The sequence below is a fragment of the Cnephaeus nilssonii genome (genome assembly GCF_951640355.1).
Source record: "Cnephaeus nilssonii genome assembly, chromosome: X".
NCBI lineage: Eukaryota > Metazoa > Chordata > Mammalia > Chiroptera > Vespertilionidae > Cnephaeus > Cnephaeus nilssonii.
The window spans coordinates 16,732,183-16,759,436 of NC_137071.1; the positions used below are offsets into that span (position 1 = coordinate 16,732,183).

The following is a 27,254-nucleotide window of genomic DNA, read 5'->3' on the forward strand; positions in this document are numbered from 1 at the left end:
TCTCTGCAAACATTTATCTCATTACATTGAAAGTAAGATGCCAAATATTATAAGAGACACAATTGATATCTGTACCATAAGCTATAACAAAATGCTGTCTTACCAAGGCAATTGTAAAAGACATTCCAGTTTCAGAGATGATAAAATGTGAGCAAAATGTGCATCTTAGAATTGATGAAATCTAGAAATTGATGAAAACAGACAAGTAACTAAATTTTAAAGTACATGGTATTAGACAACTTCCAGAGGACATAAAGTCATGACCTGCCACACTTTAGGAAAAATAACTTAAAAAATAAAATTCACTGAAACTGCTTGGTCAGTGTTTTGTAAGATGTTTCTGAAACCTTAAGAGTGTTAATTTACTTCAAAACTCACGATGAAGTAAATTAACTGCCAAGTGAGATGTTAACTTGTAGCAGACTGATAAGTTGCAAATTATTTTTGTCTCGATGCAAATTAATTCTCTTCTGAAGGAAAGAAAAACCCCAAATGCTGCAGTTTTATCGCCCTATAGGACATTCGCCAGTTTTGTATCTAACTTTGCAATCTTATTCCAGCACTTTTTCTTTTGTTAAAGATATTACACCATTTCATGTAATACTGATTTGGTGGTAATGAACTCCTTTAGATTTTTCTTGTTTGTGAAGCTCTTTATCTGACCTTCAATTCTAAAGAAGAAGAGATAAAAATATGAACAATCAAACGGCAACAGATATATATATATAATTTTGATTTTTCAGATTCAATTGTTGATATATATATACATATATATATACATTTATATATATGTATATACATATATATACATATATATACATCAACAATTGAATCTGAAAAATCAAAATAATTAAACAAGAAATCTAATGAACAAAATAAACTGGTAAATAAAATAGAACCAGAGGCATGGAAGCATGGAACAGACTGATGAATCTCAGAGGGAAGGGGGAAGGTGGGTGGGAAGAGATTAACCAAAAATCTTACCTATGGGCACAGACAATAGGGTGGTGAAGGCATGAGGTAGGGTGGGAACCGGGTAGTGGGGGCAATGGGGGGAAAGAGAGGGATATCTGTAATACTCTCAACAATAAATATTTTTTTTTAAAAAGAGATATTATACAAGACACTTGTTAAAAACAACAAGAAGACTTTTTGAAGACTAATTCAATAGAGGCGATAAGATTGAACTCAATTTAGTTGAAAGAAAAGGGGAGATAACCTTTGATGCTACCAACTAAGCTATGGAAGGGTGTAATAACTATGTATGGTGTCAGAAGTGTACCATACTCATCAGTGTGATCACTTTATACGTTATATAAATATGCAATCACTATGTTGTACACCTGAAACTAACATAATATTGTATTTTAACTGTAATTGAAAATAAAAATATATTAAAAATCAGAAAAGCAACAGGGTTTTAAAGCATTGAAGTAAGCTAGTGGACAAGTACTGGAAAACATTAAGGGGAAGGTTGGTCAATGAGTTAGGTCATTTGTGTTTGCTGAATGGTACTTATGGAAAGGTAGACTCAGACCCTGCCAAAGAAACAGGGAGGCAGGGTGCTGTACTCCTCTGGGATTACATTTCAGAGGGGTGTCTCCCACCTGCTGAAGAAAGACATTTCTGGGTTGTAGAAGATTTACATCTTAAAGAGGCAGAGCAAGAATTTACAATCGCAAGGGTTTAAAAAATATTTTTATTGATTTCATAGAGGAAGTGAGAGGGAGAGAGAGAGAATCATCGATGATGAGAGAGAATCATTGATCGGCTGCCTTCTACATACCCCACACTGTGAATCGAGCCTGAAACTCAGGCATGCACCCTGACCAGGAATTGAACTGTGACCACCCAGGTTTATAGGTTGAGGTTCAACCACTGAGCCATGCCAGCTGGGCTACAATAGAAAGTTTTCAAAAGTAGCTCCTCTAAGGAAGTTTTGAGGAAAGGGAAGGTTGTAATCAGGAAGAAACCTGTCTAAAGTTTTGTCAAGCTAAGGGAAATGTTAAGGCCCTTTTGGTCAGTTTCACTGATTATATATACCAGTCTCTGGCATTCTTTTAGAGCCAACTTTGTAGTCCTTCTGTTCTCTATATACCTTTGACATGTGTTCATTGCCTTTTTGTATGAGGTTAATGTTTCTTCCATCTTTGAAAATTGTATTGTGACATCTTTTGTCCTATAATACTTGATAGAATAAGTAGAAATCAATGGCACTGAATCCAGGAAACAAAACAAAGCAAAATAGCAACAAAAAGACACATTAAAACACAGATTTAGAAAGGGCAAAATAATCATTTCTGGAATGTGACTAATGAGACAGCATGGGGAAGGCTAATGGAGTAAGGAGAGGAATAAATGGAAATAATTGTCTTTGGAATGTGAACATTAACATAATGGAGAGCAATGAATAAGAAGCATGACAATGGTAAGTATTTTATTTCATTGTCCCAAGAGGCACTCAGTTGAGAAATCACACCACAAAAAGCATTTCAAATCATAAGAAATGTGATAACAAAACAATGAGAGAGCTTAGAAGAATCAGAGAATAAACAATTTATTGCCACCTCTTAAGTAGTTTATAATCCTCTTCCTAAATTTTCTTTGTCAATTCAAAAGTTAACTTGAATTCTGACTCACTCATAAATGAAGCTTGCATCATTTATTTCTGTGTTGCCAAGAGAAATATTTATCTTGATCTACTTAAATCCTTCCAGGCATTCCTATTTATTTAAATTTATAAAAGTTTGTATTTTTATGTTACTCTAAGTTTATTTTTTCATTGTCTGAGAAATGAACTGAAAAATCTCATTTCCATTTCCTAAATTACTATTTCCCCCCATCAACTCTCTAAGACTATCCAAGTGATTGGAGTAAAATGGGGTATGGCAAATTGCCTTCTAGAGGGATTCTTTATAATTAGAAATTGCCAAAAGTAGAGATCAAAGCAGTATATAATGGTTTTAAAACTAGCTCATGAATGATCTTGCATATTTTTGCTTTGACTACTTTTATCTCATAATTATTTTTACCAAGTCCCAAGTGTAAAAGACGTTTTGTACATAATAGTCACTCAATAAATGAAGACTAAATTTTGTTTTTAAACCTGCTTCATTTATAAACTAAATGTAATCAACATGAATCAAACAGTAAAGAATATGGCAGAATTACATTATACTTTGTGGTCTAAAAATTCCCATAATCAAATGATCTCAGGAATAGGACTTTCTAAATATTGTTCTCAAGAATAGTAGTATCTTTGGGTCAATACAATTAGCATTATCCAATAGAACTTTATGTAATGAAGGAAATATTCTATATGAGTTCTGTCCAATACAGTAGCCAATAGCCACATGTGGCTATTAAACACTTGAGATGTGGCTACTAAAACTGAATAACTGATTTTTAATTTTGTTTTATGTAAATTAATTAAAATAGCCATATGATGCCAGTGGCTACCATAATGCACAACAAAATGTTCTTTGAGATGTCCTTCCATAATAAAGGAAAATGTTTAATTATTTTTTTAAAGAAACAATACTTTGCTTAGCCTCATAGTTACCAAATTTAGTTAAGCAATGAATGCCTCTTTTAAACTGAGTAAAACATTAGGACACTGTTTTTTTTCAGCAACAATAAAAGTAATAGGTGTTTAGGACAACTTACTCATTATTCCCTACTAGAGGCCCGGTGCACAGATCCGTGCACTGGTGAGATCCCTTGGCCTAGCCTGCACCCTCTCACAATCCGGGAACCCTTGGGGAATGTCAGATAGCCAATTTTGGCCCAATGCCCACAGGCCCGATCCAGACAGGAGGGAGCCCAATCCTGTGCATTAAGCGTCTGTCCCCTGGTGGTCAGTGTACATCATAGTGACTGGTCGACTGGTCATTTGCTTGCTTAGGCTTTTATATAGAGAGATTATATTTGCTTGTTCATTTGTGTATTCACTCAACTAGCACCTATTGAGCTATATACTGAGGACTATTGAGATACAATCTCATTCATTCATTAAGCTCTTTCTAATGGGAAAGGCAGATTAGTAAAGAATTAACTACATGCAATCTGATATGTTTCAAGAAACACAGAGGGCTATGGGAATACAGAGTAGGGCACATAGTCAAGATTTATCATGAAGGAACTTCTCAGAGGGAGACTGGAGGACAAGTGAGATATCTGGTGAAAAAGAGGGCCCTTCCTGAATCAAGACCTTGAAAATTAAACTAACTGGATGACAACCTCTTTGAGATTACTCGGTTGTAAAATGAGGATACCAGTGGTAAGTTTTTATTTGTGTTGTTTTTAGAATTCAATGAAATAATATGTTTAAAATCCATAGTAGTATGCCTGTCACTTAATAAAAGTACAATAACTGTAAAATGTCTTCTTTTTAAATTCAACTATTCTCAGTGTAGCATTCATTGTTATATCCATTCATTCTAAAACATTCACAAAAATTTATATGATATGTGCTTTGCTGTGCGTTAAAGGCACAGAGATAAAAGGGCCATGCACTCAGATAACTTCTACACTTATACACATGTTACCCTGTGACACGGAGAGTGCTCTGGGAAAAATAGGAATGGCATGCTAAGATAGCCCAGGAGATTTAGAAATGAGTTAATGAAGTTGATGTTTGACCTGGGCCTTGAGGAATAAGCAATAATTCATGAGACAGCCAACGGTCAAAAGATCAGTCCAGGCTAAGGGAAAAGTATGTACAAAGTCTAGGAGCTGTTAATTTATATGCTGTGTTCCATATATAAGGACAAAGTGTGATTTTAGACAAAGGTCTAGATGGAACAGCAGGAGATGAGTCAGACTAAGAACAGTAAAATAATAATATAATTCAATATATAATAACAATAATCTGTTTTTTAATAAACATAGTTGATTCCAACCAGAGAGGTAAGGGTTTTTTTGTGTCAATGTAAGAAATTAAGCTTCTATATTACATGGTCTAGTGGTTATCAAATATGTTTGTACATGAAAGTCACACGAATAGGCTACTATAATTGTCCAGATGCTGCTCAAACCTCTCAGAGATTCTGATTTTATTGGCCTGGATAGATCCTAGGAATCTACATTTTAAAATGTTTTTGTGTTTGTTTTAAGCTCCCTTACAAATTCTAATTTTTAGGCAGGACAGAAAGCTGCCTGCAATAAAGAATCACAAACCAAGACCAATAGTCAGAAGCCCAATGTTGTTTTCGGTGTTGAAATAATAGCCTTAAGATCCACATGCATCATTCTGGAAACAAGGATTCAAAAGAAATTTGCTATTAGAGCCATTCCATGATAACCCATTTTAGGACCTAAGTCTAACAGTATTGAGAGGATGTGTTGGGACAAAGTTAGTTTTCAATCATTCCTGATTATCTGGAGCTTTGTTTCAAAGAAGAAGAAACAAAGAGGCTGTTCAGGATTTCCTAGCAATATTGGCCAAGGTAGTAGACAAGAAATTAGGTGGACTTAAAATAAATAAGTAAATGTTGGGATAAACTAAGGTGTTGGCATAAAAAAGAGAAAGAGCCAAGAGCTCAAAGAGCCCAGCTGGCATGACACAGTGGTTGAGTGTTGCCCTATGAAGCAGGAGGTCACAATTTGATTCCGGGTCATGGCATATGCCTGGGTTGTGGGTTAGATCCCCAGTGAGGGGCATGAAGGAGGCAGCTGATCAATGGTTCTCTCATCATTGATCTCTCTCTCTCTCTCTCTCTCTCTCTCTCTCTCTCTCTCTCCCCCTTTCCTTTCCTCTCTGAAATCAATAATATATAAATATATATATATATATTTTTAAAGAGGTCATTCAAAGAAAAATTTAACTGTTGTAGTTATAGGGGGAGGAGTAGCAGATACAGGAATGGAGATGAAGATAGCCAGTTTGAAAGAGTTGAGTGTAAGTGGCTTCCAAATAAATTATGACTACTTCCCTAGGCATTGCTTTGCTCCAGCACCAGGCACAACTGTGTACTCCCTCACTTCTATTGCTGAAATTCTTTACCAGCCTTCTTTCTGTCCTCCTTTGTGGAGCACTCTGGTGCCCCCAGGCCATTTTCTGACTGCTTTCTCAGTTCCACAATATTTTATCTACTCTTCTACATTAGTGTTGGTTTTTAGCTAGAATAGATCTTATTTTGTACTAGAGGCTCTGTGCATGAAATTCCTGCATGGATGTGGTACCTAGGACTGGCCAGCAATTGAAGCATGAGCGTCTGGCATGGGAAGGCAGGTCCCAGCTGACCTTTGGGCCCTGAGCAGCACCCCCTCTGCCAGAGTCTCCACACAGAGATGCAGTGAGCGCAGCCATACGCCATTGGCCAGGGCAAAGTGTGGGCCTCTGGGCCACGCAGCAGCGCTGCACAGAAGTCAAGCTGGGTGGGCAGTGGCTCTCTCCCAGCAGGCCTTGCAGACTGGCTGCTGCGTGAATCCACAGAGAGCCCGACCAGGCCCCTGAGGTCCTAGTGGCTACGGCCCAGCTCACCCACAAGAGGCTGCGCAGGTGCAGGGCAGGCTCCTTGTGGGTGCCCAGCACGTGAGCACAAGGGCTTCCCTGGCATGCAGGCCCTGGCATCCTGGGGGAGGGTAGCAGGGGGAGTGAGAGCGAGCTTGGCGGTCACCCCGCATTCTCACTGCACCTCCATCCCTATCACCCCTGCCCTCAGGTAGCTGGCAAGAGGTCGAAGCACCCCACCCAGGCACCGCTGAAGGTTGGTCACTGCCACCAACCCCCAGTTCCCTGTCCCAGCCAAGGGCCTGGCCCCAATCGGTCGGGGCTGGGCCCCCTGCCAGGCTCCTTTAGCACCTGGGAGCTGGACAGCGGCCCAGCCCAGCTCAGCAGCTAGTCGCTGTCTGCCACTTGCTCACCTGCTCCATGATCCCACCGTGGTCCACTCTTGTTGGGGCCCATCGGGGCTGGCAATGCCTCCGCTGCCGCCAGCTGCTAGCACCATGTTACCAATGGTCACCATTTTCCACATTGCCCTCTGATGGTCAGAGCACATTATAACTAGTGGTCAAAATCCTGGTCCAACAATTTGCATATTAGGCTTTTATTATATAGGATTTGAATTGAAAAATGTGTTATAGTGAGCATCCCAGAGCCATAGGAATGACTATTCATAAACTATCTCTGAAGAACATGCAAAAAGTCAAATGTGGTCAATTGCTTTGATGACCTCAAGGTCAGGAGCATTTACTTCCTGCTCCATTGCCAAAGTTTCTGGGACACATAATTAAAAATGAAAATTAAAGGCAGACAGACATTGTATTTTAATTTGTGATGTTGAGTTATAAAGTGAGAATAATAACTAAGCAGATCAACAATTGTTTTCTGTGGGACTATATCATAATTCTAGATCTCCAGGTCTTCCCCAAATATTAGGGATCTTGTGTCATCATTGCTGAAACCCTGACTCCAAGTTTAGGAGAAGGAAAACATGGCTGCCAGCTTTTTACTGATATCAAGAAACATGCAAGATAATATGCAAGGTGATTGTGAAAACTGCAGCATCAACATGGCAATGGAAGCAAGTTTATATTTTTTTCTCCCTTAAACGTCAGGGAACTGATGTGTTCTAGTAATTCATCTTGAAAATTAACCACCTTTGGCTTTTAAATGTTCATCAGAGGTACTTAGTTCATGAATACTGTCATTTTTATTATTTTATTTTGAAGAACATTGTTCATAATTATTTGTTGGAAAGTATTTCTATACATAATGGCTTGTTCAGAATAGAACCTGCCGATACACCACAAAAGGATAAAAATCATTGTAGCTGTGACAGCAATTTAAATCCAAAAGGAAAACCTTAAGAAGCTTCATAAAATTTACCAAAAGTTATGCTTTTGATTCCATGTTATATATTTGTGGACTTGTTTCATTCCCTGGGGAAACAGTCGTGAATATTTAAGTAAAAGGGGACATGCTTGCACATTAAATACAATATGTCTTCTAGGAAAGTTGAGAAATCTTTCAACATTAACAGCATTCACATTTATGTGCCTGTGTGTGTGCATGTGTGAATTTATTCAATAATGCAGACACTACTTTCCATTTGCATGATATTTTAATTTTTTTCAATGCATTTCTCATGTTTTCTGTTTTTATCCTCCCAAAAAATCCTTTAAGGTAACAGCAGTATATACAGTACTCTTAATGAAACCCTTTGACATGCAGAAAGCAAGCTCAGGAGGTAATCTCAAACTATCTCCATTTTAGTAATGAGAAAATGAGGCTCTAACAGGGTTCGTGACCTAGCAACCAGCAAACAGCTATTTGAGATAGAACTGATACTCAAACTAAGTCTTGTTAAACTAGCACAGTGCTGGATTTGTAGAATGTGTTCAATAACTGTCTGAACTTTAATATGTATTTTGTATAGAAACAGCATATAGCCACCACAAAGAGTTTTGGCTTTCTTTTAAAAAGTGTGGACTGTTACTTTCCAGGAGAAATTTTCTTTATAGGTGAATATTATAAAAAAGAGATTACTTAACTAATTTGAACCATATTGATATCTTGCTGATATGGGAAAGGACATGATAATATAGAATTAAAGAAACAAGGATCCTGTATGTTGTGGATTATTAGGAAAGAAACAAAACATTTTAATGGAAAACGTCTCCATGAATTTGATAGGTATTTTCCCTTTGCTTCTAGTAGTATAATTCTGTCTGTTTGTAATAATTATTGATGGCCATAAAATTAAAGGAGATTATTACAAAATAACAACAATGACCTAAGCATGCATAGAGTTCAATGTTTTATTTCACAGAAAGACACCTGTGAAACTTGTATAACCAATTGGCAGGCTAAAAGAATAACCTTTTGTAAATGCAGAATGTAATTACCATTTTTACAAATTTGGTACATGTTGGAAATGTCATTTCAATCAGGGCTAATCATAATATGACAGGAGTAACTGTGGTACCATAAGTGATAATGTTATGCTGCTCACTTTTTCTAAATTTGGTGACAAAATATGCAAAGATAAAACTTTTAAAGAGCCACCAAAACATAATCAAGATATTTCCCACTGTTAAAAATATTTTCAGGGAAATATTCATCAGTATAGAGCAGTGGACCACAAACTCATTAGTCAACAGAGCCAAATATCAACAGTACAACGATTGAAATTTCTTTTGAGAGCCGAAAACCTACTTCTGCGCATGGGCCACAAAGTTTCAATTGCACTGTATGTTTCAATCGCACAGATATTTTGTGGAAGAACCACACTCAAGGGGCCAAAGAGCCGCATGTGGCTCGCGAGCTGCAGTTTCCCGACCACTGGTATAGAGCAACAGTTATTTTGATAACTGAATTGTTTTTAGATTAATCCCTTCTTAGAACTTTTGGCATCTTTTAAGGCAAAAGAAAAAGAACAAGTATCAACTCTTAACTAATGTTAAAATATTTTGTTGCATTTTTCCATATATATAAATTTAAACATGAGTTTTGTAAATGTTACCTTTTTCATTATTTCAGCAAGTATGCTTATTTTAATGGGTCACATACTTAAAAACAACAAATTATGGATTTCAGCATAAAGCTCAGGGGGTGTTTCCATTCATCACATTACGAAGTTGGAATGAATGCCATTTTGGTGCCATTTTATTTTTGGCTCCTGATGAAAAAACAAGTTAATGGAATCATTCTTAGTTTCATTAATGATTTTAATGGTTCTCACAAAGTTCATGACATTTTTAAATTGTAATCAATTTAACATTAATTTTCTAATGCACTTGTCTAGTTACTAGTGGGAAAAAAAAAAGGTTTCTTAAAAGTATTCTATTCACTGGGAAGTTTCAGTGAAGAGAAATAAATGTGTGTGTATAGCCCCAGGACTGAGGACAACAGGGAGTGAGTTTAGCATAGGGTAAGGGTAAAAAAGAAAGGAATAGGCATTTGTAGTTTTGGTGTTGAGTACAGAGTCAAGTTGCATTTATACATTTGATACCTGGAGTCTGGAGATTTTAAGCTGTTTTAAGACTGGAAATCTTGAATGTGTATTAAGGACCCAAGGAATTCAGAGATTACCCCAAATGTCCTGAAATTGGATGTAAATTTTATTTTATATTCATATGTCATTTTTTATGGGGAAAAGACAGACAACTTTTATCAGATTTTCCTGGACATACGTATAAGACCAATAGATTCTGGACCACTACTCTCTATATTAATTATATTCAGATCCAATTGGCAAAAGACAGGAAGAAAATATCATAAAGGTCTCAATCAATGAATTCACTTTTGTTTATACAATAAATTACATAAAATAATCTTAACCAAAATGTAATGTGAAATAGCATTATGAGAATGAAAATTATGTACTTTTATTAAATTTTATATTAAAACATAGATTTGAGCATGTTTAAGCCTCATTGTCATGGTAAGAGGAAATTGGTATGATCTATTTTATGTTGAGAAATTCATTATCATTAATATTATTTTTTACTATAAAATTTATATTCATATAAAACTTGAGTTGATTATAGTTTTATGACTAAAATTACATAATCTTTAAACTCAATGATATTGGCCTTATACATGATGAATTTTCTCTTTTTATTAAAATATTAGAGGCCCAGTGCACGGATTCGTGCACCGTTGGGGTCCCTCAGCCTGGCCTGCAGGGATCAGGCCCAAACCGGCTCTCCTACATCCCCCAAGGGGTCTCAGATTGCGAGAGGTTGTTCTTGGGTGATGCACCCTGGAATCGGGCTCCCTCCTCTCTGGTTCCAGGTGCGTCACCCAAGAACCTCAGCTGCCAAATCACCACAGCTCTGCAGCTCTTGCATTGAGCATCTGCCTCCTGGTGGTCAGTGCATGACATAGCTACCAGTCAGAGCATCTGCCCCCTGGTGTGCATTGTGTGTCATAGCTACCGGCCAGTTGGCTGGTCACTTAGGCTTCTATATATATAGATATTTGTATTTATTTCAGAGAGAAAGGGAGAGGGAGAGAGAGATAGAAACACCAATGATGAGAGAGAATCATTGATCGACTGCCTCCTGCACGTCCCACACTGGGGATCGAGCCTGGAACCCAGGCACATGCTATTGACCAGATAGAGTCTGCAGGCTGAAGCTCTATCCACTAGAGACAAACCAGCTAGGGCTATGATGAATTTCCTTAAATATTAGTTTAAGTAGCAAGTTTCTGAGGTTTCTAAATAATTTAATGTGAAAAACCAAGATTTCTAAGAGATTTTTATTATACTCTCCAAGTGGAGAATTAAATACAGTGATAAAAGACCAAGGTCAGGATCATCTGCATTCCTTTGACCAACTAATACACATGGCCACTGATACAATACACATTATATATCTAAATACAAGAGTACAGAGAGAGAGTTCTGCCTGAAGACAGGAATAGAATGTCTTCTTAGAAGTGGTTTGAGAGGTTTGAAAGAAATACTATGAAATGGCTTACATGTTGTGTCCTGAGAGGGCCATTAGTAAGAGCTTACCTCTTGCTAGATCACTTTGAAGCAGTTTATAATTGTTAAAAGGAAACAAATATTTACTTTAAATAAATTTTACTGTTACAGTAAAGTACATTGGTGGATATTTGTAAACACAGATACAGGAGAAGCTGCAATTCATTATAATTACTACTTGTCATGATGTCATGAAGGTTCATGGAATAAGTATTGATGTCAATTAGAGGACAGATTTTTGCCTGAGAGAAGGAACAAATCAAAACAGAGGCATACATTGAAATACAGATAATTATAAATCAATTATAATCATTCATCATTAAATAAATGGTTTTTTTATTAATGTTCTAACCTTTAAAAATTGTTTTCTGAACTATCGTCCCTATTGTGAAAGTTAAATTTTATAATAATAAAATCCATATTTGAGGGGGGAAACCCTTTAATTTTCCAATTACATTATGAAATAAAATAAAATACATAATGAGTCTACATAATAGAAAAAAAATAACAGAAGCAGACTTCATGGAGTTGCTGAATAACAGAGGTAGACTATTTTCCTCAAGACCCCTGTTTCACCCTCCTGCCTCCTCTTCTTCTCTCAGCTGATATCCTGCTGATAAATGTTAAAACACCTGGGACCATCAGTTATACATGTCCTTGCCTTACCTATATCTTAATTTATATTCATGACCACAAACAACATCATGGCTTTTTCCTGCCTGAGGGATAGGGGTCTTATCTTCCACTTGATAGATAATTATTTCACTTGTGCCCACCAGCATGTTAGGCTTCACCACCCTGAAGGCCCCTGATTGTATCTATTCCTTTTCTCTTTCAACTCTATGGTTGTCTTCATTTTTCCTTCTCTGTCTTCTTTTCTGAGCCAAACTTGTCAAGGGAGTAATCTCAGTTCTCCATAGTCTAATCTCCCATTTCCTTCAGTCCACTGCAATCCAACCTCTACCCCTCACTGGGCAAAAACTACTACAGTTATTTTTATGATAAATGATTACTTTTGTATTGTTAAATCTAGTGAATGTGTGCTAGTTATTCATTACAAGGTCTCTCTTCTGCACTTGGCACTGTTGATTACTCTGTTCTAGGAAGTCTCAACATACTTGCCTCCTATGACACCATCCTCTGTTGTAATTCCTCTGGGAGCCCTTTGTCAGTATCCTGCAGGGGCTTGATCCTCTTTCTCCACTCACCTTTTCGGTATAGGTACAACCATGCTTCTGTCCCTGTTCCTTTACTCTTCTCACTCTGCACATCCTCCTGGTGTCTCCATGCTTTCTCCCACACTTTTGCATGTCCATCTGCTATTTCTATGTAGTGGTCCCACACTCTACAGAATTTACCATGTCCAAACGCATACTGAGTTTAAGTCTTTCCCACTCTTCGTATAACATCCCAAGGGTCACCTAGATTAGAAACAAGGGAGTCATCTTTGTTCCCCTACATCCTCACTTCCCCATTCAATTAGTCACCAAACCTTACACAAATTTTACCAACTAAGTACTTTCTGTTCCATCTTTTTTTCTTTCATTCTTGTACCACACTCTGATTCAAATGCTTTCTATTTCTTTTCTGATCTACAATAGCTCACAGAGTTACACATAAATAAACTTGACACACATACTCTCATTTACAAAAATGAGATATCATTTATGGATTTTGAAGCATGTCAGACATTTTTAAGTACATATAAAATTAGTTTATTTTCTTCTAAGTTCTTCTATGGTTTACAATTCAGGGGTCATCAAACTTTTTAAACAGGGTGCCAGTTCACTGTCCCTCAGACCTTTGGAGGGCCGGACTATAGTTAAAAAAAAAAAAACTATGAACAAATTCCTATGCACACTGCACATATCTTATTTTGGAGTAGAAAAACAAAATGGCAAAAACACCTGCATGTGGCCTGCGGGTCATAGTTTGAGGACGCCTGGTTTACATGAACAATTCTACATCACCAGTTTATACATGTGTGGCTCATATAATATGCAATTCATTTTATAGTGTTATTATTTGGTGCTATATTAAATTTATAAACTTTGCTAGTAAGGACCAAGCTATTCTGCATTTTTAAATCTATGGAAAGATTTAATTTCTTGCAATTAAACATGCTGTGCTTTGTATTCACATGTTATATTTAACTCTGTGTAGAATATCTTTTAAACATTTCTGGATTATCCTCTCTTTTTCACATAGGTGCAGATATTTCTCCATTTTGATAGGTACATTAATTTCTTGATATTATGGTCACTATGTAGATCCCTGAAATAGTTTTATGTATATAATTAAAAAGGATAAAAGTATGAATATATGGGGGGGCACACATAGATTTGTAGTTGTTTTTAAGGAAAATAATACAATAATATATATACAGGCAGTCCTCGGGTTACGTCGGACTCAACATAGGTCATTTCATGGTTATGTCACCATCTCCCATTTATTTAAAAAAAAAATTTCCGTCATTTTGACGTATGCACATATGTTCTTTATGTTTTTTATTATTTATTTACCACAAGTAAAGGTCAAGAATTGTTATCTTTCTTTTAATTTTTTTTTACTGTTTCACTTCATTACTGCTATGTATGTGCACCATGTGAGTGACGTAGGTGCTTACGTAGGTGGGTTCCAACTTACAGCAAAAATAACATTACATTGCGCCATAGGAATGGATCTCTGACATAAGCCGAGGACCTACTGTGTGTGTGTGTGTGTGTGTGTGTGTGTGTGTGTGTGTGTGTGTGTATAAAAGCCCAGCAACCGTTATGGTGGAATGACCGGAATGACCAGAACAATTAGGCACTATGATGCACACTGACCACCAGGGGGAGATGCTCAATGCAGGAGCTGCCCCCTGGTGGTCAGTGTGCTCCCACAGCAGGGGTGCCGCTCAGCCAGAAGCCGGGCTCACGGCTGGCGAGCACAGCGGCAGTGGCGAGAGCCTCTCCTGTCTTCGTGGCAGCACTAAGGAGCAGTGAGCCAAGCAGTAAGGAGCGAGCTGGTGGGTGGTAAAGAGCGAGCAAGTAGGAGGTAAGGAGCAGCAAGCCAAATGGTAAAGAGCAAGCAGGTGGGTGGTAAGGAGTGAGCAGATGAGCAATTAGGAGTGAGCAGAGCAGGCAGGTGGTTAGGACTGAGCAGATGGGTGGTTAGGAGCGAGGGATCCCAGATTTCAAGAGGGTACAGGCCGGGCTGAGGGACACCCCCCACCACCATGCATGAATTTCGTGCATTGGGCCTCTAGCCTTACCTTATAATAGACAAATATGCAAATTGACCGCACCTTCGCTACGCCCAAGCCACGCCCACCAACCAAGCCACGCCCACCAACCACGCCCACCAGGAAACTGGACGTTGGTGTGTGGCGGAGCCCAAGGCCGGAAAGCCTCGGGCGGAGGCTTTCCCGGCCTTGGGCACCAGCGGGGAGCCTGCACAGATCGCAGGCAACGACCAGGGGGTCGGCTCCTGTGATCCTTAGCAGGGATGCTGGGTGTGGCCGAGCCCAAAGCCGGGAAAGCCGCCCGAGGCTTTCCCGGCCTTGGGCACCAGCGGGGAGCCTGCACAGATCACAGGAAACCACTGGGAGTCGGCTCCTGCGATCTGTAGCAGGGACGCTGGGTGCGGCTGAGCCCAAGGCCGGGAAAACCGCCCGAGGCTTTCCCGGCCTTGGGCACCAGCGGGGATCCTGCACGGATCCCAGGAAACTGCTGGGGGTCGGCTCCTGCGATCCTTAGCAGGGATGTTGGGTGCGGCCGAGCCCAAGGCCACCGCCCGGGGCCAAGCCCCGACCCTGAAAGAAGGCAGAAGGCGGTAGCCGCAGCCAAGGCCTGGGTCCACAGTGCCGGCAGAAAACTGGTGCAGGCAGCCAGGTGAATGAAGGTCTATTGCACGAATCTTCGTGCAAACGGGCTACTAGTTATTAAATAATTATACAAGAATAAACTCTATGTTTTGCATACAGTAAACCTATGTTTGTCCCACCGTGTATGTGTCAGTCACCCAGCTGATCCTTTCCAGGAGAAGAATGTGCATTTATTAATCATGTTTGTACTCTCAGCACTTATCATGCAGTCTGTCACATAGTAAGCATTAGATAAACATTTTTAAAATTAAAGATGCTATCAAAGGTCACCCAGAAATATTAATTCCAGAGGACAGATGGAAGTTTCACATTTCCATTTGTTCACAATCCTCATTCTTCCTTATGCAAATATTTAAAATTAATTGGCAATAATTGCTACTGTCTTTTTCTCAAATTTGTTTTGATTTCTAAACTTGATTCTTTTATTTTTCCATTTATATGCTTTTTACTTACTTGAAATTGTAAAAATTAGACACCATATAAAAGCAGACACTATTTCATCTGGTTGTTATAGTTCACAGGGAACCAGTCCTATTATTGTACTCTTAGTCATTTAAATACCTATTTGTCTACTTATTTTTATGTAGAAATATTGGCACAGTATATTTTTGAAAACCTTTTATGTGTAGTTACATAGAAACACCAAAGCTGTTCTTTCTCTTTTTTTGTTGTTGTGAACGTTAAGAAATGTCAAAGTGAAACCTGGTTTCATTCAAGGGATTTTTGTTAATTTATTAACCCATGTCTTTGAGAAAAGGGTCATGCATCTTCTTTTATTATTAACTAGAGGCCTGGTGCACAGGTGGGGTCCCTCAGACTGGCCTGTGACCTTTTGCAATCCAGGACCCCTCGAGGGATATCAGACTGCTGGTTTTGGCCTGATCCCTGTAGGCCAGCATGGATTGGGCTGAAACCAGCAGTCCAATACCACCTGCCACTCCCATTCATCCCAGCCCTACTGCGCCTGCCGTGGGCTCACATGCCCTGCATCTGGTGCCTATTGGTCAGCTGAGCAGCACTCCTGCTGTGGGAGCGCACTGACCATGAGGGGGCAGCTCCTGCTTTGAGTGTCTGCCCCATGGTGGTCAGTGTGCATCATAGCAACCAGCCAACTGATCTTTCGGTCGTTCGGTCACTTAGGCTTTTATATATATATATAAAAGATATATATATATACTAGAGGCCTGGTGCACGAAATTCATGCACAGGCGGGGTGTCCCTCAGCCCAGCCTGCACCCTCTCCAATCGGGGACATCCCTCTCACAATTTAGGACTGCTGGCTCCCAACTGCTCGCCTGCCTGCCTTCCTGATTGCCCATGACCGCTTCTGCCTGCCAGCCTGATCACCCCCTAACCACTCCCTTGCCAGACTGATTGATGTCTAACTGCTCCCCTGCCAGCCTGTTTGCCCCCAACTTCCTTCCTCTGCTGGCCTGGTCAACCCTAACTGCCCTCCCCTGCAGGCTTGATCGCCCACAACTGCCTTCCCTTGCAGGCCTGGTCCCTCCCAACTGCCCTCCCCTGCTGGCCATCTTGTGGTGGCCATCTTGTGTCCACATGGGGGCAGGATCTTTGACCACATGGGGGCAGCTATATTGTGTGTTGCAGTGATGATCAATCTGTATATTACTCTTTTATTAGATAGGATAGAGGCCCGGTGCATGGGTGGGGGCCAGCTGGTTTTCCCTGAAGGGTGTCCCAGATCAGGGTGGGGGTTCCCTGGGGTATGGGGTGGCCTGGGTGAGGGGCCTGTGGTGGTTTTCAGGCTGGCCACACACCCCCAGTGACCCAAGTGGAGGCCCTGGTATCTGGGATTTATTTATCTTCTACAATTGAAACTTTGTAGCCTGGAGCAGAGCCAAGCCTTCTGCTCCCTCTGTGGCAGCAGCCATTTCTGTTGGGATTTATTTATCTTCTATAATTGAAACTTTGTAGCCTTAAGCGGAGGCCAAAGCAGGCCAGGGCTGCAGAAGCTTGGCTTCCTCCATTGCCGGGGGCAACCCTAGCCTCCTGCTCTCTCCAGCTACATGGCAAATGCCATTTTTTTGGGATTTATTTATCTTCTATCATTGAAACTTTGTAGCCTTAAGTGGAGGCCTGGGTCAGCCAGGGTGTGCGGAAAGCTTGGCTTTCTCCTTCTTCGGGGAAACCCAAGCCTCCCCCTCGCGCTCTCTATGGCCGCAGCCATCTTGGTTGGGTTAATTTGCATACTCGCTCCTGATTGGCTAGTGGGTGTGGTTTGTGGGCATGGCTTATGGGTGTAGCAGAGTGATGATTAATTTGCATATTACTCTTTTATTATATAGGATATAGATGATGAATTGGTTTTGTGTAGTCATATTTATGAACTTAGATCAAATAGACTATCTCTCCAATTCATGTGTATGCCTTTCCAAATAATGCCAATATTTGTACAAAGACAAAGTTTCTTATTGAATTTGAACTTACACCAAATAGAGTCAAAATACTTAGCAGCAACTTCACTTTCAATGTAGAAAATTATATGACACTAGAGGCCCAGTGCACGAACTCATGCATGGGTGGGGTCTGGCCAGTCCAGCCTGATCAGGGCTGGGCTGGCCTGGGGGAGGGGCCGCAGGAGGTTGGCTGGCCAGCCCTGCCCCGCCCCGATCAGGAAGATTGGCCAGCCCCAATACACATCATAGTGACCAGTCATTCAGGTCATTCCAGTCACTTGGCCTCCATATATATATATATATATATATATATATATATATATATATATATACACACACACACACACACACACACATACACACACACTAGGGGCCTGGTGCACAAAATTCCCTCAGCCCAGCCTGCCCCCTCTCACATACTGGGAGACCTCAGGGGATGTCCTATGGACCTAAGTCGCAGTCTGGCTTCCCTTTGCTTGAGGCTACCAGGCTGATCAGGGTAAGGCGCCAGCCCCATCACCCCTCTGCTGCAGCCAAGGTCAATCACCACAACCACCAAGGTATTTTCATCAACACAGGCCCCAGTCCCTTCATCATGAAAAAATGACAAATTTCTTTAAGCATTTTCAAGATGTGTCTTCCATAGAATATGACATTTCTTTATTTTTCTTTTTATCCTCACCTGAGGATATGTTTCCATTGATTTTTCCCCCTTCCCTCTGATTCCAAGCTCAGCTCTTTCCCAAGCCAAAAGGCTCCTCCCCGGGTTTAGGCTTGGGAAGGGGTCCCGTCCCCCACCTCCAATATCAGGCTCTGCCCCTTCTTAAGCCTAAAGCCTCCACCTCAGGCTTTAGGCTTGGGAAGGGGTTCCCCTCAGAACCTCCCATCACAGGCTCAACCCCCACCCAAGCCTAAAGCCTCTGCCCCAGGTTTAGGCTTGGGAAGGGGTTCCCCCCAGCACTCCCCCAAGCCTAAAGCCTCCGTCCCAGGGTTTATGCTTGGGAAGGGGTCCCTCCCCACCCCCAGCACCTCCAATAATAGGCTTGGCCCCTTCCTAAGCCTAAAGCCTCCACCCCAGGCTTTAGGCTTGGGAAGAGGTTCCCCCCAGCTCCTCCCTAAGCTTAAAGCCTCCACCCCAGGCTTTTGGCTTAGGAAGGGGTTCCCCGCCACACACCTCTGATCATAGGATCAGCCCCTAACCAAGTCTAAAGCCTCCACCCCAGGTTTAGGTTTAGGTTTGGGAAGGGGCTCCCCACAGCACTTCCCCAAGCCTAAAACCTCCGCCCCAGGCTTTATGCTTGGGAAGGGGTCCCCGCCCCCCCCACTTCCGATAATAGGCTTGGCCCCTTCCTAAGCCTAAAGCCTAAAGCCTCCACCCTAGGCTTTAGGCTTGGGAAGGTGTTCCCCCCAGCATTTCCCCAAACCTAAAGCCTCCACCCCAGGTTTAGGCTTAGGAAGGTGTTCCCCCCAGCATTTCCCCAAGCCTAAAGACTCTGCCCCAAGCTTTATGCTTGGGAAGGGGTCCTTCCCCACCCTCCACACCTCCGATAATAGGCTTGGCCCCTCCCCAAGCCTAAAGCCTCCACCCCAGGCTTTAGGCTTGGGAAGGGATTCACCCCGCCAGGAACCTCTGATCACAGGCTCCGCCCCAGGTTTGGGAAGGGGTCGTCATTGATTTTTTCCCCTTCCCTCTGATTCCAAGCTCAGCTCCTTCCCAAGCCAAAAGAACTTCCAAATGCAGGCTCAGCCCCTTACCATGCCTAAAGCCTCTGCCCCAGGTTTAGGCTTGGGAAGGGGTTTCCCACTTGCACCTCCAATTGCAGGCTCGGCACATTCCCAAGCCTAAAGCCTCTGCCTGATTGCTGGCTGGGAGTGACCTGGGTTCTGAGGAGGTTCCCTGGACCCAGGTATATATGCAAATTAACCGCCATCTTGGTTGGATTAATTTGCATAGTCTCCCTGATTGGCTGGTGGGAGTGGCTTTGGTGTAGAGAAGGTGTGGTCAATTTGCATATTACTCTTTTATTAGGTAGGATAGATACCTTATACCAGGGTGCATTTTTCTTATATCTATATTTAACTTATAAATATACTTTTGATAATACTTGAACAAATTAGTAGTATTGAGAATGCATTGTTCTAATGAATGTAGACTTCACTATCTTATTACATAAACAGCCTAAAAATGGATAATTATTTAATTTATGTTTTAATTATTTACACAGATTTATACCTTGGTGGTAGTAATATTAAAAACATGTTTTCTTATTCTCACAGTGGCCCTACAAAAAGTGGACTATTGTTATTTTCATTGCCCAGATAAAAATTCAAGGCTCATAGAATTTACATGACTTCCCATTATCATATTGGGGCTGGAATTGAACCAAGTTAAGAGGACATGAGAATTAATTATCTTTCTTGTATAGCAATGGCTTTCAATATTTCTCTGCTTTCAAATTTCCACGTGAGCAATACTCCCCCAATTTTTATACAATATTTCTCCAGATAAAGAGAAAGATATATAATTTAAGACTGCTGTCTTTCACACTTACCTCCCTACCCCTAGTAGTTTCAATACCCATGATCCTCATGAGAATCACTACAGTATATAGCAGTGGTTGAATGCTGGCTCCAAAATAGAATCTCTCAAGTTCAGATGTAATTATTCCAGGTATTAGGATGTTAGGTGTGAGGTGAACTTTATTCCTTCATATTTCCTGACTGCAAAGAAGACATTCCATTGATTTTGAGGGGTCTCTTAAAAGACTTATTCACTTAGCTAGAGATGATAGGTTAAAACCCCCAGTTCTTCCCCAAGATGGCAGACAACAGCTATGTTGAGCTGGTTATAAGTACTGGAGCTAACAAAGTGAGATAAGCCTGACTGGCATGGCTCAGTGGTTGAGCATCGACCTATGAACCAGGAGGTCTTGGTTCGATTCCATAATCAGGGTGCATGCCTGGGTTGTGGGCTCAATCCCCAGTGTGGGGCATGCAGGAAGCAGCCCATCAGTGATTCTCTCTCATCATTGATGTTTCTATCTCTCTCTTCCTCTCCTTTCCTCTCTGAAATCAATATATATATTTAAAAGGCATCTGCACAGACTACTACCTCTGTACTTTTATAAAACATTTATAATCTGAAAGTCAGTAAAGAGGTCAATAATGGATGGAACACATGCTTACCCATTTCTTTTGAAAATCTCTGTTTAGTGATTTGTCATTCACACTTGGTGCCTAGTGCCAACTTCAGTTTTAACATCTTATTTCATATATATTCTTTTTTGTCCACACAAATATGAGACTTATTTTTGAAATGTAATGTCAAAAGTGGTTATTTTTTTGGTGGATAAGTCTGTCACAGATTTTGAAATCAGGAAACCAAGGTTATTAGATTTGTGACTTTAAGAAAGTGACTTGGCTTCTATGTGTCAGTAAAATGAGGATAATAATAGTAACTACCACATAGAAATATTATAAACACAATGTATCATATATATAAAGAAATTAACCTGATACTTGACTTGTGGTTTGGTGTTCAATAAATTTATTATTACTATTGGCCTGGTGCATGAAATTCGTGCATGGGTGGAGGTCCCTCAGCCCAGCTTGCACCCTCTCCAATTGGGGACCCCTTGGGGGATGTCTGACCACCAGTTTATGCCCAATCCTATTAGCATATTACCCTTTTAGTAGTATAGATAGATTATATAAGATAGGATTGCTTAAATGGGGGGATAAGCCTTTATCATCAGGAGGAGATGCTCTTGGCAGACAAAAATACATAATCCCTATATCTGGACTGATAGCCAGCCATATGCACTATACTGCCAAACTGGTCACTAAAAAATTGAACCGCTTTCTTACATCTTTCACCAAACAGTTGTTGCCCTTAAAAGCCCTCCTCAGCCCCCACCTTAGTTCGGCCTTCGCAGTTCATCCAAATTAGGTTCTGATTGGTCGGTTTATATGCCAGTCAGCATCAAAGCTCTGCCTCCTAGGCAGCCATTGGCTCCTTGCACTTCACCCAGATTTGGTTCTGATTGGTTGGTTTCTATGCCAGTCAGTGTCTCTGGGCCTATCAATGGGCCTGATTAGAGAGGCAGGGCTGATCAGCAGCCCCAGCAGAAGCCTGAGAGAAAGAGAGGTATGGCTGCAGGCCAGGCCTGGAGTGAAAGAGAGAGGAAACTGCTGATCAACAGCTTCCACAGATGCTACGGATCAGACCCTGCTTCTCTCTCCAGGCCTCTCTTCAGGCCTGATCCGCAGCCCCCTCGACAGTCAGTGCTGAGTTGGAGCGCCCTTAGCAGTGGCAGTCAGTGCTGGGTCACCATGCCAACCCAGCACTGACTTCTGGTTGGTCAAGCCTTTGGTCATTTTGGATGTTACAGACCCTGGGTTTTTATATATTAGGATGATTTTTATCATTAAAATCTACATTAAACCATCCTATATAATAAAAGCCTAATATTCAAATTGCCCGACCCAGAGTTCGACTGGGAGTTCGACCACTCGCTATGATGTACACTGACCACCAGGGGGCGGCATGGAACATGGCGGACATCAGCGACACAGCACTAGTAGCAGTTGGCAGTGGAGGCACTGCCAGCCCCAATGGGTCCCGATGAGAGCAGGACGGTGGTGGGATGGTGGAACAGGTGAGTGTGCAGCGCCAGGCAAAGGCGGTTGTGAGCAGGGGCCCAATTGCCCCACAGACAGTGACCAGCAGTGGTAGCAGGGGGCGGGACCACCTCCTAGCTCCCAAGCACTGAAGGAGCTGGACAGGGGGCCGGGCCCGATCAGTCTCCCACAGGTGGGATGGTGGAGCAGGTGAGGGGGCGGCACTAGGCCAATGTGGGGTGCCAGGTGGGGCTGCGAGGCTGGGGGCATGAGCTAGGGCCTGATTCCTGCAGGCCACCCCGAGGGACCCTACACATGCATGAATTCACGTACCGGGCCTCTACTAGTAGTTAGTAGATAAAAAAGGAAAAAATAAACCAAAGTGTACGAAATGCCACAAGTTATTTTTCAGGACACCATTATAAGGTCTTTAGAAGCAGGAAATATAATTCAGAATTCCTCACAGCCCAAAATCATAAAAATAACCACATAGATTTAAAAGATAAACCTGGCTTAAAAGACGCTTGATATTGTAATGAAATTATGTAACTCTTTAGCTATTAGGTAACTTCACAAAGTATATTGAATCATAATATTATTCTATTTATTTCCTGATGCCACTGTAACAAATCACTGCCAACTTGGTGGCATAAAACAGAGGAATTTATTCAATCATAGATCTGGTGGTTTTGAGTCTAAAATCTGGCTTCTCAGAGGAAATCAGCCAAAGAATATTTGATTTTATGTATTTTTCTAAACCAGTAGACGTGGCTTGAGGTCTGGTTGGCTCTTTGCACCTTTTACAGAACAAAAGACAAGAATTTTGTAACACCTATATTTCTCTGCTATATTTTCCTTATATTTAAAAGTCTAGTTACATTTTAGATGTTGAGTTAGTTAACAGTTAGTGGTGATTTAACTTTCGAAAAAATGCCAGTTAATGAAACAATGTTAATTTATTTTACAATATATTTTTATTTATTTTAGAGAGGAAGGGAGAGGGAGAGAGAAAAACATCAATGATGAGAGAGAATCATTGATCAGCTGCCTCCTGCATGACCCCCACTGGGGATTGAGCCCACAACCCAGGCATATGCCCTTGACCAGAATCAAACCCATGACCCTTCAGTCCACAGACCAATCCACTATCCACTGAGCCAACCTGGCTAGGGCCGATGTGTAAATTTTAAATTATCTTTGATTCTGTTGTATTTAAAGACACACATAGTCAGGCAGGCATGGCTTAGTGTTTGAGTGTCTACCTATGAACCAGAAGGTCATGGTCTGATTCCTGGTTAGAGCTCATGCCTAGTTTGCAGGCTCAATCCCCAGTGTGGGGTGTACAGGGGGCAGCCGATAAATGATTCTCTCTCTTCATTGATGTTTCTATCTCTCTTTCCCTCTCCACTCCTCTCTGAAATCAATAAAAATATATTTTTAAAAAATAGAAATAAATAAAGACCCCCACATATATGTAAATGGTTTTGAAAGTATATGATGGCTAGAGCTATTTTGCTTCCTTATGAAAATATATCTGAATTATATCTTTTATTCATTTTTATAAATCTGACCTCCATAACCAATTACATATTAGAAATATGTATACCTATACTATTTCGCTTTCTGGCTTTATCTCTGCATAGTCTTGTCTTTTTTTTTTTTTTGAAGACATGTACAAGAACATAAATAGTTCAAAATGTAAAATGCTAACTATAAGTGTCCACTTTTATTGTAAAATGGCTTTGGAAACTTCACCCGCAAAACATTAAAAAGAACTGCAATACATTAAAAAATTTACCTAGGTTAAAATATATGTGTGTGAATAATTATATGCATTTTTATGTTTCTATGAAAATATAGAATAGTATAGTTTTTGAAGTTTAAAATTCAATTGAATTTTGTCACTCTTAAATTTTAAGCTGACTGGATTATTTTTTCTTAATGCATTGTCAAAGAGATAAAAGAGCATACATTTATAAAATGATTTTCTTGCCGAAACCGGTTTGGCTCAGTGGATAGAGCGTCGGCCTGCAGACTGAAGGGTCCCGGGTTCGATTCCGGTCAAGGGCATGTACCTTGGTTGCGGGCACATCCCCAGTGAGGGGTGTGCAGGAGGCAGCTGATCGATGTTTCTCTCTCATCAATGTTTCTAACTCTCTATCCCTCTCCCTTCCTCTCTGTAAAAAATCAATAAAATATATTTTAAAAATAAATAAATAAAATAAAATGATTTTCTTGTTTAAAGAGAAAAATATTAGTATTGTAAACTTTGAAAACATTAACAAGGTTAAGGGAACATAGGGAATATAGTACTGGCTAAAGGAGATGACTTATAGTTCATGACCCTCAAATTCATGCCCATTATGTGTGTCACCTTGTGAAAGAACCTTAACCTCAATTAACCTCAATGTCCTTACCTAACAAATGGGAATTGAAATGATGATATAGGTATAATAGGGTTGTGTTGTATGTGTTTTTTTTTTTTTGGATTAAATAAGTTACTGTATACAAAGCTTAAAACTGTACCTGACAAACAAAATATTTAACATATATAATAATTATTATACATTATAGTTATCAATATACCACTTTCTCTGGATTGAGCTTTTTAAGGACAAAGAGAACATACCTTAAAATTTTTATGTTGGCTTCAGCAATTAGCACAATTTCTATCCTTAAAGGCATGAATAAATGATTTGTTGAATGAATAAATTGCTGGCTGAGTTAACAATACAGTTCATGAGAGGAATATGAATTTTAACTTTTTTTAGGATATGTAGCCCGGCTGGTGTGGCTCAGTAGTTGAGCATTGTCAGGAGGTCAAGGTTAGATTACCAGTAAGGTCAGGGCACATGCCTGCGTTGCAGGCTTGATCCCTGGTATGAAGCATGCAGGAGGCAGCCAGCCAATCAATGATTCTGTCTCACCATTGATGTTTCTATATCTCTCTCCCTCTCCCTTCCTCTCTGAAATCAATAAAAAAATATATATATATATTTAAAAGGCAGTGTTTATTAAAACATTTCATTTTTAAAATTGAGCTATCCTCTATTAAAGTATATATACATTTTTTGGGAATATATATATATATATATATATATATGTATATATATATATATATATATATATATATATATCTGAAGCAAGTGCATTTGAACATATAATGCAATATTTTAATAAGTCTAAAAGTGTTATATTATGGGTTTTGATTATTTACATTTCCAGGAAGATTCTGTAGATATTATTAAACGTTAGCTTAGCTGGGTTTTTAAATATTCACTTTTGATTTTAGACAATTGCCTTAAAAGCAAAGCTTGTATTATTAATAAAAATACTGCTTTTTCACACATTTTTCTGCATTACAACTCTCTGAGAGGCTAATGACAGAAATATAACTCAAAATAGTTCAAAAGAAACATATTGACTCAGTAACTTAACACTTCAGTGGTAGCATTGTCACTGTTACAACTACAGATATAGCTGAACCTAGTATTCACCTTGCTTCTCTCTCTTCCCCCCACCTCCCCAGCTTCCTCACCAGTCACTGTCCCTGTTTCTGTTTCTTCATTTCTTAACTAGTCTTTCTCCTGTGTCCCTGTGTTAGCTTCATTCTCAGTCAGGCTCTATCCTTCTCTTTACTCAAATGGCCCCTGGCAGCCTAGACATTCATAATCCCTAGTCCCCCCCCCCCCCCATTTCAGAAAACTCGGGGTTTTTGTATGTCAGACTTTGATTGCGTGCTTTGATCATAAGCCCATGCGTGAACCAACTCTAGTGGCCAAGGAGATATAGGACTCTGCTTGGCCAATCTCAGGTCATATATCTACCACCAAGACCAGGGATAAGATCAGCCGACCTGAGCCACACGAACTGAGAAGTGTGATCTGTTCTGTCTAGTATAGTCTGGACAAATGCAAACAGGTAGACACACACATATTCTTAACTGTTACATGTTCTGTGGTAATAACCTTGTGATAATAATTGGACCGTCTTTTGTAATAGAGGCAGTTTAGCATACCAGAAAGATATAGGAGACAGATGATTTTGACTCCATTTTGGCTATGTGCTCTCAGGTCAGTTATATAACCTTTCTGAATTTCTATTCCCTCACTGTTCCCATTCAGGATAATACCTTAAATTTAATCATCATGCCTCAGGCTCTTCTTGGCTGTGACAGTTTATAGGATATTTCTTGCTTTTTATGACCTTGATAGCTTTGAGGACTACTACTGATCAGGTATTTTGTAGGATATCCTCAGTTGGGATTTGTTGGTGTTTTTTTGCATCAGATATTTTTGGGCCCACTATAAGGTCAAGAACTTTTTCATCACTTCCAATACTGTAGCTTTGTCTGTTATCTGTTATGTAGTAGGTGCTAAATAAATAATTGTCTGCCAAATGACAAAATGGATGCAATGTCAGAGTCCACTGGTTAACTACCCAATATTCCTCTTTATCTTCTTCTTTACAAACAAAAGCCTACTTTAAAAAATATTTATTTTATTGAGGTTATATTCTTATAAAATGAAAGTATCCATTTGAAAATGAACAATTTGATGCCATTTAGCACATTCATGATGTTGTGCAACCACCACATCTCATTCCAAAGCATTTCCAAAAGAAAATCCCCATACCCATTAAGCAGTTGATCCCCATTTCCCCTCTCCCCAGCTCCTGACAACTACCTATCTGCAATCTGTATTTATATACTTACCATTTCATGATAATTAATATAAATGAATTCATACAACATGTGACTTTTCTCTGGCTTCTGTCAGCATAATGTTTTTGAGGCTCATCCACATTTTAGCATTTATCAGTACTTTATTAGTTCATTACTTTTTATGTAATAAACCTACTTTTAATTGGAATAGCAATGTACCCAGCTTAAAAGAAAACTACATGGCT

The 27,254-nt window shown here is 40.1% G+C and overlaps 1 protein-coding gene across 1 annotated transcript in view; it reads left to right on the forward strand.

Moving 5' to 3' along the window:
* The window catches only part of IL1RAPL1 (interleukin 1 receptor accessory protein like 1), a gene marked incomplete at its 3' end in the record, with an annotated part of 1,207,355 nt that overhangs the window by 512,585 nt on the left and 667,516 nt on the right, over positions 1 to 27,254 (forward strand). The gene's annotated exons all lie outside the window — the stretch shown is intronic.